This window comes from Mustela erminea, chromosome 9 (genome assembly GCF_009829155.1).
Source record: "Mustela erminea isolate mMusErm1 chromosome 9, mMusErm1.Pri, whole genome shotgun sequence".
NCBI lineage: Eukaryota > Metazoa > Chordata > Mammalia > Carnivora > Mustelidae > Mustela > Mustela erminea.
In genome coordinates, this window is record NC_045622.1 from 50746419 (window position 1) to 50763539 (window position 17121).

Genomic DNA, 17121 nt, shown 5'->3' on the forward strand with positions numbered 1-17121 from the left:
TATTGTGGACATTCCTGCTATAAACATTTAGGTGCACATGCCCTTTTAGGTCACTACATTTGTACCTTTAGGGTAAATACCGATTGCTGGGTTGTAGGGTACCTGTATTTTCAACTTTTTGAGGAACCTCCGTACTGTTTTCCAGAGTGGCTGCACCAACTTGCATTCCCACCAACATTGTAGGATGAAAATTTTCTTTTTTTTTCTTTTTCTTTTCTTTTCTCTTCTTTCTCCACATCCTTACCAACATCGGTCATTTTCTGACTGGTTAATTTTAGCCATTCTGACTGGTTTGAGGCGGTATCTCACTGTGGTTTTGATTTGTATTTCCCTAATGCCGAATGAAGTAGAGCACTTTTTCATGTGTCTGTTGGCCACTTGGATGTCTTCTTTGTAGAAATGTCTATTCATGTCTTCTGCCCATTTTTTGACTGGATTATTTGTTCTTTGGATGTTGAGTTTGATAATTTCTTTATAGAATTCAGATACTAGCCCTTTATCTGATATGTCATTTGCAAATATCTTCCCCATTCTGTCACTTCTCTTTTGGTTTGTTGACTGTTTCCTTTGCTGTGCAAAAGCTTTTGATCTGATGAAGGCCCAGTAGTTCATTTTTGCCCTTGCTTCCCTTGCCTTTGGTGATGTTCCTAGGAAGAATTTGCTGTGGCTGAGGTCAAAGAGGTTGCTTCCTGTGTTCTCCTCAAGGATTTTGATGGATTCCTTTCTCACATTGAGGTCTTTCATTCATTTTGAGTCTATTTTTGTGTGTGGTGTAAGGAAATGGTCCAGTTTCATTCTTCTGCATGTAGCTGTCTAATTTTCCCATCACCATTTGTTGAAGAGACTGTCTTTTTTCCATTGGACATTCTTTCCTGCTTTGTCAAAGATTAGTTGACCATAGAGTTCAGGGTTCATTTCTGGGCTCACTATTCTGTTCCAATGATCTATGTGTCTGTATTTGTGCCAGTACTATACTGTCTTGATGATTGCAGCTTTGTAATAGAGCTTGAAGTCTGGGCTTGTGATGCTGCCAACTTTGGTTTCTTTTTTCAAGATTCCTCTGGTTATTTGGTTCTATATAAATTTTAGGATTATTTGTTCCATTTCTTTGAAAAAAGTTGATGGTATTTTGATAGGAATTATGTTAAATGTGTAGATTGCTCTAGGTAGCATAGACATTTTAAGAAATTTCTTCTTCCAATCCATGAGCATGGAACGTCTTTCCATTTCTTTATGTCTTCTTCAATTTCTTTCATGAGTACTTTATAGTTTTCTGAATACAGATCCTTTGCCTCTTTGGTTAGATTTATTCCTAGGTATCTTACAGTTTGGGGTACAATTGTAAATGGGATTGACTCCTTAATTTCTCTATCTCCTGTCTTGTTGTTGGTATATAGAAATGCAACTGGTTTCTGTGCATTGATTTTATATCCTGGCACTTTACTGAATTCCTGTATAAGGTCTAGCGATTTTGGAGTGGAGTTTTTTGGGTTTTCCACATAAAGTACCATATCATCTGTAAAGAATGAGAATTTGACTTTTTGGTTGATTCAGATGCCTTTTATTTCTTTTTGTTGTCTGATTGTTGAGGATGGGACTTCTAGTACTATGATGAATAGCAGTGGTGAGAGTGGACATCCCTGCCGTGTTCCTGACCTTACGGGTAAAGCTCTCAGTTTTTCCCCATTGAGAATGATATTCACCGTGGGTTTTTCACAGATGGCTTTTATGATGTTAAGGTATGAACCATCTATCCCTGCACTTGGAAGAGCTTTAATCAGGAAAGGATGCTGTACTTTGTCGAGTGCTTTTCAGCATCTATTGAGAGTATCATATGGTTCTTGTCCTTTCTTTTATTAATGTAATGTATCACATTGATTGATTCACAGATGCTGAACCAACCTTGCAGCCCAGGAATAAATCCCACTTGGTCATGGTGAATAATCCTTTTTAATGTACTATTGGATCCTATTGGGTAGTGTGTTGGTGAGAATTCTTGTATCTGTGTTCATCAGGGACATTGGTCTGTAATTCTCCTTTTTGATGCAGTCTTTGTCTGGTTTTGGGATCAAGGTAATGCTAGTTTCATAAAATGAGTTTGGATGTTTTTGTTCCATTTCTATTTTTTGGAGCAGTTTCAGGAGAGTAGGTATTAATTCTTCTTTAAATGTTTGGTAGAATTCCCCTGGGAAGCCATCTGGCCCTGGGCTCTTGTTTGTTGGGAGACTTTAAATGACTGCTTCAATCTCCTTACTGGTTATGGGTCTGTTTAAGATTTCTGTTTCTTCCAGGTTCAGTTTTGGTAGTTTATACATCTCTAGGAATGCATTCATTTCTTCCAAATTGTCAAATTTTCTGGTATATAGTTGCTCATAATATGTTCTTCTAATTGTTTGAATTTCTTTGGTGTTGGTTGTGATCTCTCCTCTTTCATTTGTGATTTTATTAATTTGGGTCCTTTCTCTTTTCTTTTTGATAAGTCCAGCCAGGGGTTTATCAATGTTATTAGTTCTTCCAAAGAACCAGCTCCTACTTTCATTGGTCTGTTCTACTGTTCTTTTGGTTTCTATTTCATTGATTTCTGCTCTGATCTTTATAATTTCTCATCTTTTGCTGGGTTTAGGCTTTATTTCTTCAGTTCCTTTAGGTGTAGGGTTAGGTTGTGTATTTGAGCCTTTCTTGTTTCTTGAGAAAGGCTTGTATTGCTATATTCTTTCCTTTCAGGACTGCCTTTGCTGTATCCCAAGATTTTGTACAATTGTGATTTAATCTTCATTTGTTTCAATGATTTTTAAAAATTCTTCTTTAATTTCCTGGAATTCTCCCCTCATGGTCCAGTAGTTGTTTACCTCTCTTTTTCCCACCTTCTTTATTTGTCATCATTTGGTCTTCTATATCACTAATTCTCTCTTCTGCCTCATTTATCCTGGCAGTAAGAGCCTCCATTTTTTTTACTGCACCTCATTAATAGCTTTTTCATTTCAACTTGGTTAGATTTTTGTTCTTTTATTTCTCCAGAAAGGGATTCTCTACTGCCTTCTATGCTTTTATCAAGCCCAGCTAGCATATTTATAATCATCATTGTGAACTCTACTTCTGATATCTTACTAATGTCCATATTGATTAGGTCCCTAGCCATTGGTACTGCCCCTTGTGCCTTGTAATTTTATCCATAGAAGAATAAATGAATGAGAGAACAAAATACTAAAAGGGTGGCAAAGACCCAAGAAAAAATACACACTAACCAAATCAGAAGAGACCTGAAACCAGTGGCGGGGGGGAGGGGGAGGAAAAAAATAAATTAATTAATTTTTTTAAAATGCATATATACATATATATGTACATATATGATTAGACTGGTGAATGGAACAGAGCCACACACTTGATTTTGGTCTGTTAGAAGAAACTGCCTCCCAAAATTTTAAAGAAAGAAAAATTTGTATATATTAAAAAATTAGGGTAAACATGTTGAAGGGATGGAATATGACTGTAAAGATGAAAATTGAAAAAGATTTTAAAAAAGAATTGATAAGATAAGAAATTGGTTGAACAAAGAAAAAAAGGAGAGAATGTGATCAGGTAGGGGACTAGAACAAAGCCATACACTAGGTTTAGGTTATATTTTCTTCTGTTAGAAGATATTGTATCCCAAAATTTTAAAGAAAGAAAAACTTATATGTATATAAGACATAAGTTTAAATCCAATGAAGGGATAGTATATGAGTATAACAATGAAAATTAGAGAAGATTTTAAAAAGGCATTGATAAGATAAAATAGTTAAAATAAGAAAGAAGAAAATTTTAAAAAATAGAATAAGAAAAAAACAAAATGTAAAAACCCTAACTTTGAAAGACTAAAGAATCATGGGAAAACGCCATGAATTCTATGTGCTCTATTCCCCTAGCTCTGGAGTTCTGCAGTTCTCATTGTTCAGTGAACTTGGTCTTGGCTGTATGCTCTTGCTCATCTTCTGGGGGAGGGGCCTGTTGCAATGATTCTCAAGTGTCTTTGCCTGAGGCAGAATTGCACAGCCCTTGCCAGGGGCCAGGCTAAATAAGCTGCTTGGGTTTGCTCTCGGTAGCTTTTGTTTCCTGAACATGTTCCATGCAGCTTTGGAGGATGAGAATGAAGTTGGTGGCCTCCTAATGTCTGACCCAGAGGAGCAGAGAGCTCGGGCCCCCACTCCTCAGTACACCCTCAGAGAAAAGCAGTCAATCACTCCCGTCTACCTGGTCTCCAGCCATGCTCTGTGCTCACCTGGCCTGTAACTGAGCGTTTCTATCTCTGGCACACAGTCCCATTTGGAGTCTCCAAATCCAGAAGTTTCCTGCAGCACATTCCCATGCTCCACCTCCCAGTGGAAGAAGTTGGGGAGTCTCCCCAGATCTGCCACTTGTGTGTCACCTACTCAAAGATCAAAGGCCCAACTGTGCCTTGGATCACAGTTTAAAGTAACCCCGAGCCGAGAGCCCTCACCTCGGCTCCGTCTCTGCAGCTGGCTTTGTTGCTCCTATACCTGGGAGCTCTGCCACACTTTTAGAAAGTCACCCAGTCTTTCTCTGACCCCAAGAGACTTGAGACCACACTGGAGGGCTCCACCCCCTTCTTAGCCTCTGGAGCGACATCCCTCAGTGGAGCAGACTTCTAAAACTTCCAATTTTGTGGTCCACTGCTCTACCACTTGCTGGGAGCCAACCCTCCCCTACAATCTATCTTTCTGTATATATCATCTCAGATTCACTTCTCCGCATGTCCTGCCTTCCAGAAAGTGGTTGGTTTTCTCTTTAGAATTGTTTCTATTCTTTTCTTCAATCCCCTGTTGAGTTTGTAAGGTGTTCGGAATGGCTTGAAAACTATCTGGCTGAACACCTGGTACCAGAGGAAATTTAGTAGGTCTCCTACCCTCCACCATCTTGCTCCTCCTCCTTTGGCACACAAGTTAATGAACAAAGGGCTTAAAATGATCCGGGCACAGGGCACCTGGGTGGCTCAGTGGGCTAAGCCTCTCTGCCTTCGGCTCAGATCATGGTCCCAGGGTCCTGGGATCGAGCCCCACATCGGGCTCTCTGCTCAGCAGGGAGCCTGCTTCCTCCTCTCTCTCTGTCTGCCTCTCTGCCTACTTGTGATCTCTATCTGTCAAATAAATAAATAAAATCTTTAAAAAAAATGATCCAGGCACCATGCTAATCTCCTGGCCTGCATCAGCAGCATCAGTAAATCTTCACATGCCCTCTAGCATAGCTATTTCTCTTTACGAATGAGGAAACCAACATTCACAGAGGCACAGCACATTGTCCTAGTTCCTATTGGCCCAGTAACAGATTACACCTGCACTTAAGAACCACATCTCTCTGCTCCGCAGCCTCTCCTTTTGCAGTGACACAAAGCTGCCTCCAGCTGGAAAACTGGAGTGGCTTGTGTAGGTCCAGCCATGCTTAGACAGTACTTCTCCAGTACTTGGAGGAGAAGAAAGAAGGTCCATCAGGTGTCCAGGTGGATGGACAAGTTGAAGGGAGGGAAAAAAACACAAAGCAAGGGTATTCAGAGACTATCATGTGGTCCAGGCTTGTAAGGGCTACATAACCTGAAAGAGATTGGAGTCAGATCATAGACATCCTTGACCACCAAGATGAAGATGTGGAATTTATCTAACTACAGAGCCCTTGAAGGATTTAAATCAGGACAGTGAGAACACCAGTTGGGAAAGAGCATTCTGACAGCAGCATGGAGGATGGATGGAAATTGAAAGAATGCGCGTAGAGTCCACTTAGGCTCAGGCTTAAGGCTTTCAAGTCAAGACTCCCTTCTGTCCTCCACTAGCTGTGTGAGTTGGGTAAGTGATTTCCCCTCTCTAGGTTCCAGTCTTCTTGTTGGTGTTATGGGGATAATGTAGTAGCTGCCTCACAGGGCTACTGAGAGGGGTGAATGGGATGAAGCAGAAACAGTACCTGAGACACATTGGGCTGTTTTTATATAAATAGATGTAGAGAGAGATGATTGATAGCTGAAGCATTTCCAGCAAATAATGATAAAATTGGGAGCTACCGCTCTAAGGTAAGGGACAAGAGAAAGATAAATAGTCAAAAGGTTCTGGGTATTTGCAGAAATGGTGATGTCATTAGGGAGGATGTGGAATTAGATACCTTCTGCCCTGTCAAACTCAGAAAACACCTCCCTTATGCTGCTCCTCTACCCTGTGCTAGGTAGGTATTTTGAAACACTGCTTAATTCTGTGTCACTCCAGACGAGGAATCATGCTTTGAGTTTCTAAAAGAACACTGAGAGAAATTAAGAAAACCCTCCTGTTATTTCTCTACTCCTATTTGTCAGGATTATTAATCATAACTAATATTTGTATAGCATATTCCAGTTTAGAGAACATTTTCATCTATATTGTTATATCAGGGATAAAAGAAAATTCATCAACCACGACTGGATTATTGAACAGTCTGAACTCATCAGGGCACAAATACAAACAGGTCTGATTTTTTTTCCTCTCTCTCTCTAATCCTCTTCAACCATGGGGTCAAATGTCCCTCCCCTTCCCCTTAATGAAACCTTTGGCAAATTCTGTACTTTTCTGGTTACTTTTGGATCTAAAAATGCCCTGTCTTGTTGGAAACTTCAGTCCTGTGTTCTCATTAATGTTTACCCCATCCTCTCTCCATGGGACTGGCCAGTCTTCAGCCTCAGGGACTCATCATGGAGGTAGGGAGGAGGGAAGAGTGCCTGCAACTGAAAGTAGGGGATGGGAGATGGGGCAAAACCAGTTATTCTTACTTGTCTGGATTCTGTTGTGCTCATCTCTGTTTTGAGCTTCTTAGGCTCTGTACAGGGTCTTTTGCATGGATGGGAGGTGTTCAAACACTGGCTCCCCTGTGAGTTCATGTGAGAAAGCTGCAGGGGACCCAGCAAGGGCAGAAGCTCTTCCTAGGGCTTCCTATGCCTCTGTGATAAGGGAAGGAGGTCACACCTCGGCTGACCTCTTCCAAGTGTGCTCCCTCCCCCATCTGTCCTTGACTGTGCTCCCCCCGACACACCTCTGTCATCACAGTGTCATCACAGGGTCCCTGTGGGTAATCCTTCTACCCTGCTCATGGGCTAGGCTGGTGACTTGCAGCTGAAGAATTTCCATCTGTGTCCCTAGTCTTCTGCTTAAGCAGCTGGCAGGGTACTACTTGGCTGAGGAGGTCGGGGCCACAACATGTGGCCACTGAACATTTTCCTTAACCACGCAGCCATGCACAGCTTTCTTCCTGACTTAGAGTCTGGCAGCATATTCTCTGCTCTCTATCATTTATCCTAGTTGGCATGTCTGTGACCTTTCCCTCTCCTCCCTGCTCCTCTCCCAGGGAAGGGTTCCAGTGTGCAGCATCGGCTCCAAGACCTCCTGCATGGGGGAAAGCCAGGGAAGGCAGGAATAGGAGCAAAGGGGGAACAGAGAACTCACAAGCACGGGTTTTATGAGAGAACCCAGGCAGAACTGGTGTCCAGAAGGAAGTCTCTGGGGAAACTGCAATGTGCAAAAGATGTTGAGAAATATAGGGATGGAGAAAGCATTGTTATTTGAGAGAGAATGTGGTAGAAATTAAATAGCTTGTCAATTACTTTAAATGCCGTTTGGAATAGGACACTAAGTAGGGTTGGTCTTCAGGCAAATTGTATTACCCTTCACAAATCTTAACTCCGGTGCTATCATTCCTGTTTCTAAGATACGGAAAGTGAGGCACAAATAGGTTAAGAGACTTTCCCTAAATCATAATTTAATAAGGAGTAGATCCCAGATTCAGACTCCAGTGTTGATCTAAGTACAAAATTGTTCTATGATATAATAGTGTGAGTATACATTATTAAAGAGAACACTGTGACTCACACATGCTATCAAAATCAGAATTGTAGAAGGGAAAATGCCTACAAAAATGTTAAGAATTTATATGGGATATTGAGATCTCCAAAATCCATTTCTAGAGCTGAAATTGGAGATACTCTGAAATTCACCTTGTAAAAGCAAGCATCAGTACCCCTCCTAGAGATGCCCCTGGGTCCCCCTACAGCCTCTAATGTTCAGAGCTCAAAGGGCCCAGTCATAGTTATCAGGGCCAGGCCCCTGCCTCTGGCAGGAACACTCCAGAGAAATAGAGAGGCATTTCTATAGAAAGGTATAATCTCAAAGTCCATCTCCAAATGCAGGCCCCTGGAGAGTAGAGCAGACTCTGGTCTTGAATTTCACACCAGTCCACAATAGGAGAAGGTGGAAATGATATAGTACAGCAGCTTTGCAAGGAAATAAAGCAGTCAAGAGCTTAACAAGATGGCTGAGTTGTGAGGAGCCATCGGAAGCTGAGAGCTTTACCCAGAATCCATGACCTGGGGTTGGAGGTTGTGTTGATGTGTTGATGTTCCTCAGACTGCAGAGCCCACCCCTCTGCTTCGAGGTTGTGCCTCCAAAATGCTTCTGTAGCTTGAACTGAACAGTATAGCACTCTGGGCTGGGAAACATTCTAATGCAGCATTCCAGTCCTGCCTCGGTATTGAGGAAACATACGGTTTCACTGAATGTTGAAGTTGGGTTCACCTAGCACTTTTTTTTTTTCTTGATTTCATTTTTAATTCAAACAACAAAAGCCCTGGCTATATAATACATATGCACATACTTTTAAAAAATATATACATATGTTCGTATGTGTGTCCCACTAAATGATTACTGCTTCCTATTGTCTTTATTTGTTGTTTATTTTTTTGTTTGATTGATTGATTTATATTTATTTGAGTGTAGTTGACACACAATGTTACATTAGTTTCAGGTGTACAACTCAGTGATTTGGCAAGTTTATACATTATGCTATGTTCACAAGTATAGCTACAATCTGTCCCATTACATCTCTATTACAGTATCACTGACTGTATTCTTTATGGTCTGCTTTTTTATTCTGATGAATTACTCATTCTGTTACTGGAGGCCTGTATCTCCCTCTCTCCTTCACCTATGTTGCTAGACTCCCCCAGTCTCCTCACCTCTGGCAATCATCAGTTTGTTCTCTGTATTTATAGTTCTGATTCTGCTTTTTGTTTCTTTATTTATTTCTTAGATTCCATTTATGAGGTAAATGGTATTTAAATAAATATCCATTTATGAGTATATGGTATTTCTCTTTCATAGTCTGACTTATTTCACTTAGCATAATATTTTCTGATCCATCCATTTGTGTCAAACTGCACAATCTCACCTTTCTTATGGCTGTGTAATATTCCTCTGTGTGTGTGTGTGTGTGTGTGTGTGTGTGTGTGTGTGTGTGTATACACCACATTTTCCTCATTTATTCATCTATTGATGGACTCTTAGGTTGCTTCCAAGTCTTGGCTATTGTAAATAATGCTGCAATAAATATAAGGGTGCATATACCTTTTTGAGCTAGTGTTTCCTTTTTCCCTGGGTAAATGCCCAGTAGTGGAATTATTAGATCATACAGTACTTCTTTTTTTTTTTTTTTTAGATTTTATTTTTTTATTTGAGAGAGAGAGAGAGATAGAGTGAGCATGAGAGGAGAGAGGTCAGTGGGAGAAGCAGATTCCCTGCTGAGCAGGGACTCGATCCCAGGACTCCAGGATCATGACTTGAGCCGAAGGCAGTCACTGAAACAACTAAGCCACCCAGGTGCCCTAGTATTTCTATTTTTAATTTTAATTTTTTGAGGCACCTCCACACTGTTTTCCACAGTGGTTTTACCAATTTACATTCCTACCAACAGTGCATGAGGGTCCCTTTTTCTTCACATCCTTGACAATTCTTGTTATTTCTTGTCTTCTAAATTTTAGTAATTCTGACAGGTATCAGGTAATATCTCATTGTGATTCTGATTTGCATTTCTCTGATGATTAATGATGTTGAGCATCTTTCCATGTGATTTGTTGGCTGTCTATATATGTCTTCTTTGGGAAAATGTCTATTTAGATCCTCTGACCAGCTTTTAATCAGATTGTATGTTTTTCTGTTTGTTTTTTTATTTGTTTTGGGGGGGTGGTCTTGAGTTGTAGGAGTTCTTTATATATTTTGGATATTAACCTCATGTCAGATTTATCGTTTACAAATATTTTCTCCTATTCAGTAGGTTGTCCTTTCATTCTGATGCTTCCTTTACTATGCAAAGCTTTTTATTTTGATGTATTTTATTTTGATATAGTCCCAATAGTTTATTTTTGCTTCTGTTTCCCTTGCCTCAGAAGACATATGGAGAGGGACGCCTGGGTGGCTCAGTTGGTTAAGCAGCTGCCTTCGGCTCAGGTCATGATCCCAGCGTCCTGGGATCGAGTCCCACATCGGGCTCCTTGCTTAGCAGAGAGCCTGCTTCTCCCTCTGCCTCTGCCTGCCATTCTGTCTGCCTGTGCTCGCTCTCTCCCCCTCTGTCTCTCTGATAAATAAATAAAAAAAATCTTAAAAAAAAAAAAAAGACATATGGAGAAAAGTGTTGCTATGGCTAATGTCAGAGACATTATTATCTTTACTCTCTTCTAGGTTTGTCATAGTTTCAGGTCTCACGTTTAGGTCTTTAATCCATTTTGAGCTTATTTTTGTTTATGGTGTTAGAAAACAGTCCTGTTTCATTCTTTTCTGTGTAGCTGTACAGTTTTCCCACCACGATTTATTGAAAAGACTGTCTTTTCCTTACTGTATATTCTTGCCTCCTTTATCATAGATTAATTGGCCATGTAAATGTGGGGTTTTTTCTGGGATTACTATCGTTCTGCTGTGTCTATTTTTGTGCCAGTACCATACTGTTTTGGTGACTAAAACATCATAGTATATCTTGAAATCTGAAATTATGATACCTCCAGGCTTATTCTTCTTTCTCAGGATTGCTTTAGGTATTTGGGCTCTTCTATGGGTCCATATAAATTTTAGTATTATTTTCTATTCTGTAAAAAAATGCTGTTAGTATTTTGACAGGGATTGTATTGAACCTATAGATTGCTTTAGGTAATATGGACATTTTTACAGTATTAGTGCTTCTAATCAAAGAGCATAGAATAGCTTTCCATTTGTTTGTGTCATCTTTAATTTCTTTCATTAGGGTTTATAGTTTCAGAGTACAGGTCTCTCACCTCTTTGGTTAAGTTTATTCCTAGATATTTTATTCTTTTTGGTGTAATTGTAAATGGTGGTTTTGGTTTTTGGTTTTTGTTTTTAATTTCTCTTTCTGCACCTTCATTGTTAGTGTATAGAAATGCTACCAATTGCTGGGTATCAGTATTGCATCCTGCCACTTAGCTGAATTTGTTTATTACCCATAGATTTTTTGGTGGAATCTCTAAGATTTTCTATGTTTAGTATTATGCCAACTGCAAATAGCAACATTTTAACTCCTTTTTTACCAATATGAATGCCCGTTATTTCTTTTTCTTGCCTGATTACTGTGGCTAGGACTTCTAGTAACATACTGAATAAAAATGGTGAAAGCAGACAGCCTTTTTCCTGACCCTAGAGGGAAAGCTCTCAGTTTTTCACCATTGATGATGATGTTAGCCATGGGTTTTTCATATATGGCCTTTATTATGTTAAATATGTTCTGGGCTCCTGAGTGGCTCAGTTGGTTGGGCCTCTGCCTTCCGCTCAGACTGTGGTCTCAGGGTCCTGGGATAGAGCCCCGCATCAGGCTCTCTGCTCAGCGGGGAGCCTGCTTCCTCCTCTCTCTCTCTGCCTGCCTCTCTGCCTACTTGGGATCTCTCTCTCTCTCTGTATCAAATAAATAAATAAAAATCTAAAAAAAATAAAAATAAAAATAAATATGTTCTCTCTAATCCTATTTAATTGAGAGTGTTTATCATGAATGGATATTGAATCTTGTCAAATGCTTTTTCTGTATCTACTGAGATAATCATATGGTTTTTATCCTTCATTTTGCTGGTGTAGTGTATGACAGTTGATTGACTTGTGAGTATTAAACTACCCTTTCATCCCCAAAATAAATCCCACCTGAATATATTATATGCCAGTCACTTTATTCATTTTTTCCTTACCATAGTCTTGGGTATTGGGAATTTGATCCCCAACTTACAGATGGAGGAACCAGGAACCACTGCATATTTGTAACTTTTCTCAGCCTTCATTTTATATACCATGAAATTAATGTTCTAAGGGACATATGGATACAGCAGCCTTATATGACAGCACTATACAATTTACACAGCACAGTCAGTCCAAGTTCCAGCTGCACAGCAGAGATAGATGGAGACCACCAGAAAGGGAATGGCCTGAACATTTTTTGCCTGTGAAAGTGGCCAAAAGGGAAAGTGGGGAAGGAGAGTATTGCTGTGCTATGTTTGAGCACTGTCAAGTCAAAAGAGAGAAAGAGAGAAAGAAAGAGAAAAAGAAAAAGAAAGAAGAAAAGAAAAAAGAAAAAAATGCAGGAAAAGAACCAAGATCTTGAAATAAGAAATATTCTCAACCCTTTGTGAAACTCCTCACTTGCATCAGGAATGGGGGAAAATTGCTATAAAATAAAAATTGTAATAAAACAAGAGCTGTTTAACTGGACCTTGCACTTTGCCAATCTCATGTTTTTCTACATCCATGATGCTTTCAGTCTTAAGGGAAATCCAAGAAAGCAAGGCAGGATTATTATCTCTATGTTACTAGTGTGTCAGAGACTTGAAATAGCTAGCCCAAGATCAAACACGAAATGGTAAAGCTATAAGTGGCTGTAGTGGCTGTCTTGTTTGTCAAAATTGTTTCTGTTCTGATAAGCAAATCTGATCACATCATTCACCAGATGAAAACCTTCTGTGGTCTTAAAAAAAAAATCTAAATTTTAAATCTTTCATGATCCCTATCCAGCTGTCACATTCTGTCACTCATCCCTACCTCCATCTAATCCAAGTTCCAGAATTTGCTAACAGTTTATTGCATCATGCTGTTTCACCTCACAGTGGCTTTGCATCTGATATCCCTCCACCCTGGACCACCCCCCAATATGAGCCATGTCCCCAAGCTCTCTAGGACACCCTGTAGTTTCAAGACTCAGCTCATTCATCTTATCTTCTAAGCATTCTTTCCTTTCCCCTTTGGTTGGACTCACTGGTAGAAAGATTTTTGTTTGTTTCTTTTCCCATACGTGAGCTAAAATGTATCTTCCTATAGCTTTTGCTCATCTGTCCCTCAGAGAACAGATGCAGAACACATACATATAAGTCTATACCTTCTTTCTTCAACACCATTCAGTATTTAAAGACCCCGATATTATCTCCCCCAAATTTTTCCTCTTCAGATTTGACATTTCATCTCCTTTCAGTTGGACACAGGACATGGATTCAAGTTCCTCATTATCCTGGTCACTCTTTTAATAGCACATGCTCAACTATCATAGCATTTGTGCAGGAGGGAACAGAATATTCCAGGTGTCATATGACCAGCACACAATGTTGGAACCAATAGAGAACCAATATGTATTGAGTTGCATCTAGCATTCTGCCAGCTGTTTTATTGACTTTATCTCATTTTAATCTTCATTGAATTATTAAATGGTATTATTGTATCATATCTCCCAATAAGGAAATGGAAGTTTGGAAAGAATAAGTGACTTTCCTTAGGATGCACATTAGTAGGTAGCAGAGCAGAAATCTAAACCTTGATCTGAACAACACCAAACCCATATTTGTTCTATTGCATTACCAGAATCATTCCTTATCCTCTAGATATTCCATTAACTCAGCAGCAAAGGGGAGTCAAATGTAAAAGCTACAGCCTGTTTTTCCTCCTGTTCTGCCAAATGTCCAGTCATCATCTTGAATTTCCAAGAATCCAGATAGTTTTCTGATTTGTAAGGTCAAATTTGTAATCTCACCTCCCCTCTTCAAGAAAATTAAAATAATTGATGTTCTCCATCTCATCTGCTCTTCAGCACCTCTCTCATTGTGCCAGTTGCTGAATAAACATACCAGCTAAAATAGTCACATCTTTAACAGTCTCCATCTGCTTTATTGGTTTCTTCAAATAAAATAGTACTGTGATGAATAATTCCATCTAATTGTAAATATGCACATGCAGCTCAGAAACCACTGGTTCAAGTGGCTTCCAGAGTGTCCTAATGGGGACTACAGACCTCAATGGCTCCCAGAAGTATCCATGAAAAGTAATTTGGGCAGGGACCACAGTCTGTTTCTTAGCCACACAAAACACCTACCTCAACATCTCCCACTCTGTGTTGCAGCCAAAATCATCCAAGCATTCTTTTTTTTTTTTTTTTTAATTTTTTTTTTTAAGATTTTATTTATTTATTTGACAGATAGAGATCACAAGTAGGCAGAGAAGCAGGCAGAGGGAGAGGAGGAAGCAGGCTCCCCGCTGAGCAGAGAGCCCGATGCGGGGCTCGATCCCAGGACCCTGGGATCATGACCCGAGCCGAAGGCAGAGGCTTTAACCCACTGAGCCACCCAGGCATCCAAGCATTCTGACAGGATATGGAAATGACTACATCCTGGCACTTTCCAATATACCACAGCCACCGAATTAAAGACAAATGGATGGGTTAAGTAAGTGATACAGATATGAATGTATGAAAGAGTAGATGACAGGATAAGTGGATGGACATTTGGTGGTTTGATATGTAAATGGATAGATGAGTGGGATGACAGAATGGATGATAATTGAAAGAAGAAAGGGAGGGAGAAGAGGAGGGAACGAGGAAAGATGGTTCAGACCAAAGCTATGACATTCTTGAAAATTTACAGCAGAGAATTTAAAAGGGCCACTTCATAGTAGTAATAGCACCAGAAAACTTTGAGTACTTACTATGCCCCAGGCAGTGTTCTAAGCATTTTTTACAATGAATTCATTTACCCATCACAGCAGCATTATTACTCATGTATTAACCTAGATGCAAAAACTGATAAAATAGGCCACAATAAGTTTTCCTCTCCATATCCACCCAGAGCCATGTCTCTCATCTAGAGTTACACAAACCAGTGTTCCCCCTCTTCCCAACAATCCAGTATTCAAATTAAAGTCAGTCCTTTTTGAATTCTTGTGCTATTCAAGGAAATCTGTTTGATGCTAGAGATATAGGGGTAGATAAGACCAAATCCCTCAAAAACCTCATGGTGACACAGAAGAGACACATAAGTAAAGAAATTTATGGATTATAGTGTGGTCTGCTAAAGAGCACACACAAAGAATGTTTAGGGTTTTGAGAGAAGATATGAGAGTTGGCCATATGAGCAATAATCATATACACCATTCCTGATATTCCCTTCTCTAGGAAGAACTTACTGTTCCTACAGACTCTTTTCCTAACCCTAACCAAACTGGCCACCATATTCTGGGTAGTTCCACTTTGTCTACAACTTTCTTGGAATGTGATTCCTGAGCAAATCTGGTTGGGGAGGAGAAAGGATCGTAGGGAGAAACATTTCCTGCCCATCCCATATCCTGTTGCTGGAATTAAATGGTTAACTGAGAAGACTACAGGATTAGAAGTTCTAAATCGCTTCCTAGATAGTATATTAGTTTGGTCTATGTATGTGCTACTGCTCTCAATAACCAGCTGTCTCCATTCTGCATCGCTAGGAAACAGTAAGAGCAAATAGCATCATATAGCTTCTCGTTACCTGTTCATTTTATCTATTTCTATTTTAGGTAAGATTTCCTTTTTTGATTCTAACCCAAATATGACTTAATGAAATATGTTACATTCATATCAATACCAAGGAATGTCATTCCTGACAATGATCCATTGTTATCAATGTAAAGATTGGCCACACATCCCCAATTAGTTGATGATAGCTGAAGGCTATATCTGTGCTTGTCCATATTAATGAATATGATGAAATTAACGGTACATTGTCTCAAAGCATATATTATCAGATGTCATATTTTTCCCATACTGAATTTACAGGGTCAGGTACTCATAAAAGAGTATGATGAATCATCCCTTGAAATATAAACTTTACACAGTATAATGGTAACATTGCTCACTTGTCTAAGTTCCCTACAAATCCTTAAAGACCCAACCAAATCCTTTCCCCTCTCTGATGGCTCCCTAGATAAGTGGTTCTCAAAATGTGGTCCCTGGACCAACAGTACCAGCAGCTCCTGGGAACTTGTTAGAACTATAAGTTCTTGAGCCTTACCAAGTCAGAAACTCTAGAGGTGGGGCCCAGGAATCTGTGTTTTAACAAACTTTCAATGTGATGCTGATTGATGCATGCTAAAGTTCAAGAACCATTGAGTATACAGTTCAGGTCAAATCACAAACATTTATAGAGAAACTGCTCTGAAGCAAAGTTCTGAACTAGGCACTGGGGACTGGTGACAAGAAGATGGATAAGACACAGAACATTTCTTTGAAAAACTAACATCTACTGAAAACTACAAAATATATCGAAGCAGAGGCAGGGTAGTATAGTACTGTGCTGCCTGACCAGAGCTGAATAGTAGACTCTCTTAATAGACAACATATCAATTGATTGGATCTCCAGAGATGCAGGAAGTCGAGCATAGATACCATGAATCTCGCCCTGCTGGAGAACACTGTGTTCTGGTTAAGAGCACAGGTCTAAAGTGAGACCATGGTATAAACTTGCTTCTGCCTTTTGTTGGTTGTGTGATCTTGGGCAAGTTGGCCACTCCGCTCAGCAAAAGGATAAGATGTGTTGATAATAACCATGCTGTCTGAAGCCTGATTTCCTGGGCTTGAATTCCAGCTCTACCACATGCTAGTTGTGTGACCTTGAGCATGTGGCTTAAATTCACTGTGCCTCAGTCTTCCAATCTGGAGGTTGGAGAGCTTCATAAAACTACTGCAAGGATTAAGTCGGTTATGTGTATAAAGGACTTGAACAAAGGGACTGAATATAAGCTATGCAGGATTGGTGGTAGTGGTGGTAGTGATGGGTTCAAATGGAAAATAAAATAGCACCTTTTTTACAGGGTTGTTGGATAATATTAAATGAAAAATAAAAGGAGTATTTTACATAATACCCCTTAAGTATTTTACATGCTCACCCCAGTTCTAGCTTAAGGTTTACTTTGTTCTCTGTTGCCTCTTCTGTGCATTTACATCTCAGTCAGTAAATTCAGTGAGGAGAAAGGGCTGGTCAGGGAGCCTTCAGGTATCTTGGGATCATCT

At 39.8% G+C, this 17121-nt stretch overlaps 1 long non-coding RNA gene across 1 annotated transcript in view; it reads left to right on the forward strand.

Moving 5' to 3' along the window:
* LOC116599148 overlaps positions 1 to 17121 on the forward strand; it is an 855651-nt gene that overhangs the window by 737066 nt on the left and 101464 nt on the right. The gene's annotated exons all lie outside the window — the stretch shown is intronic.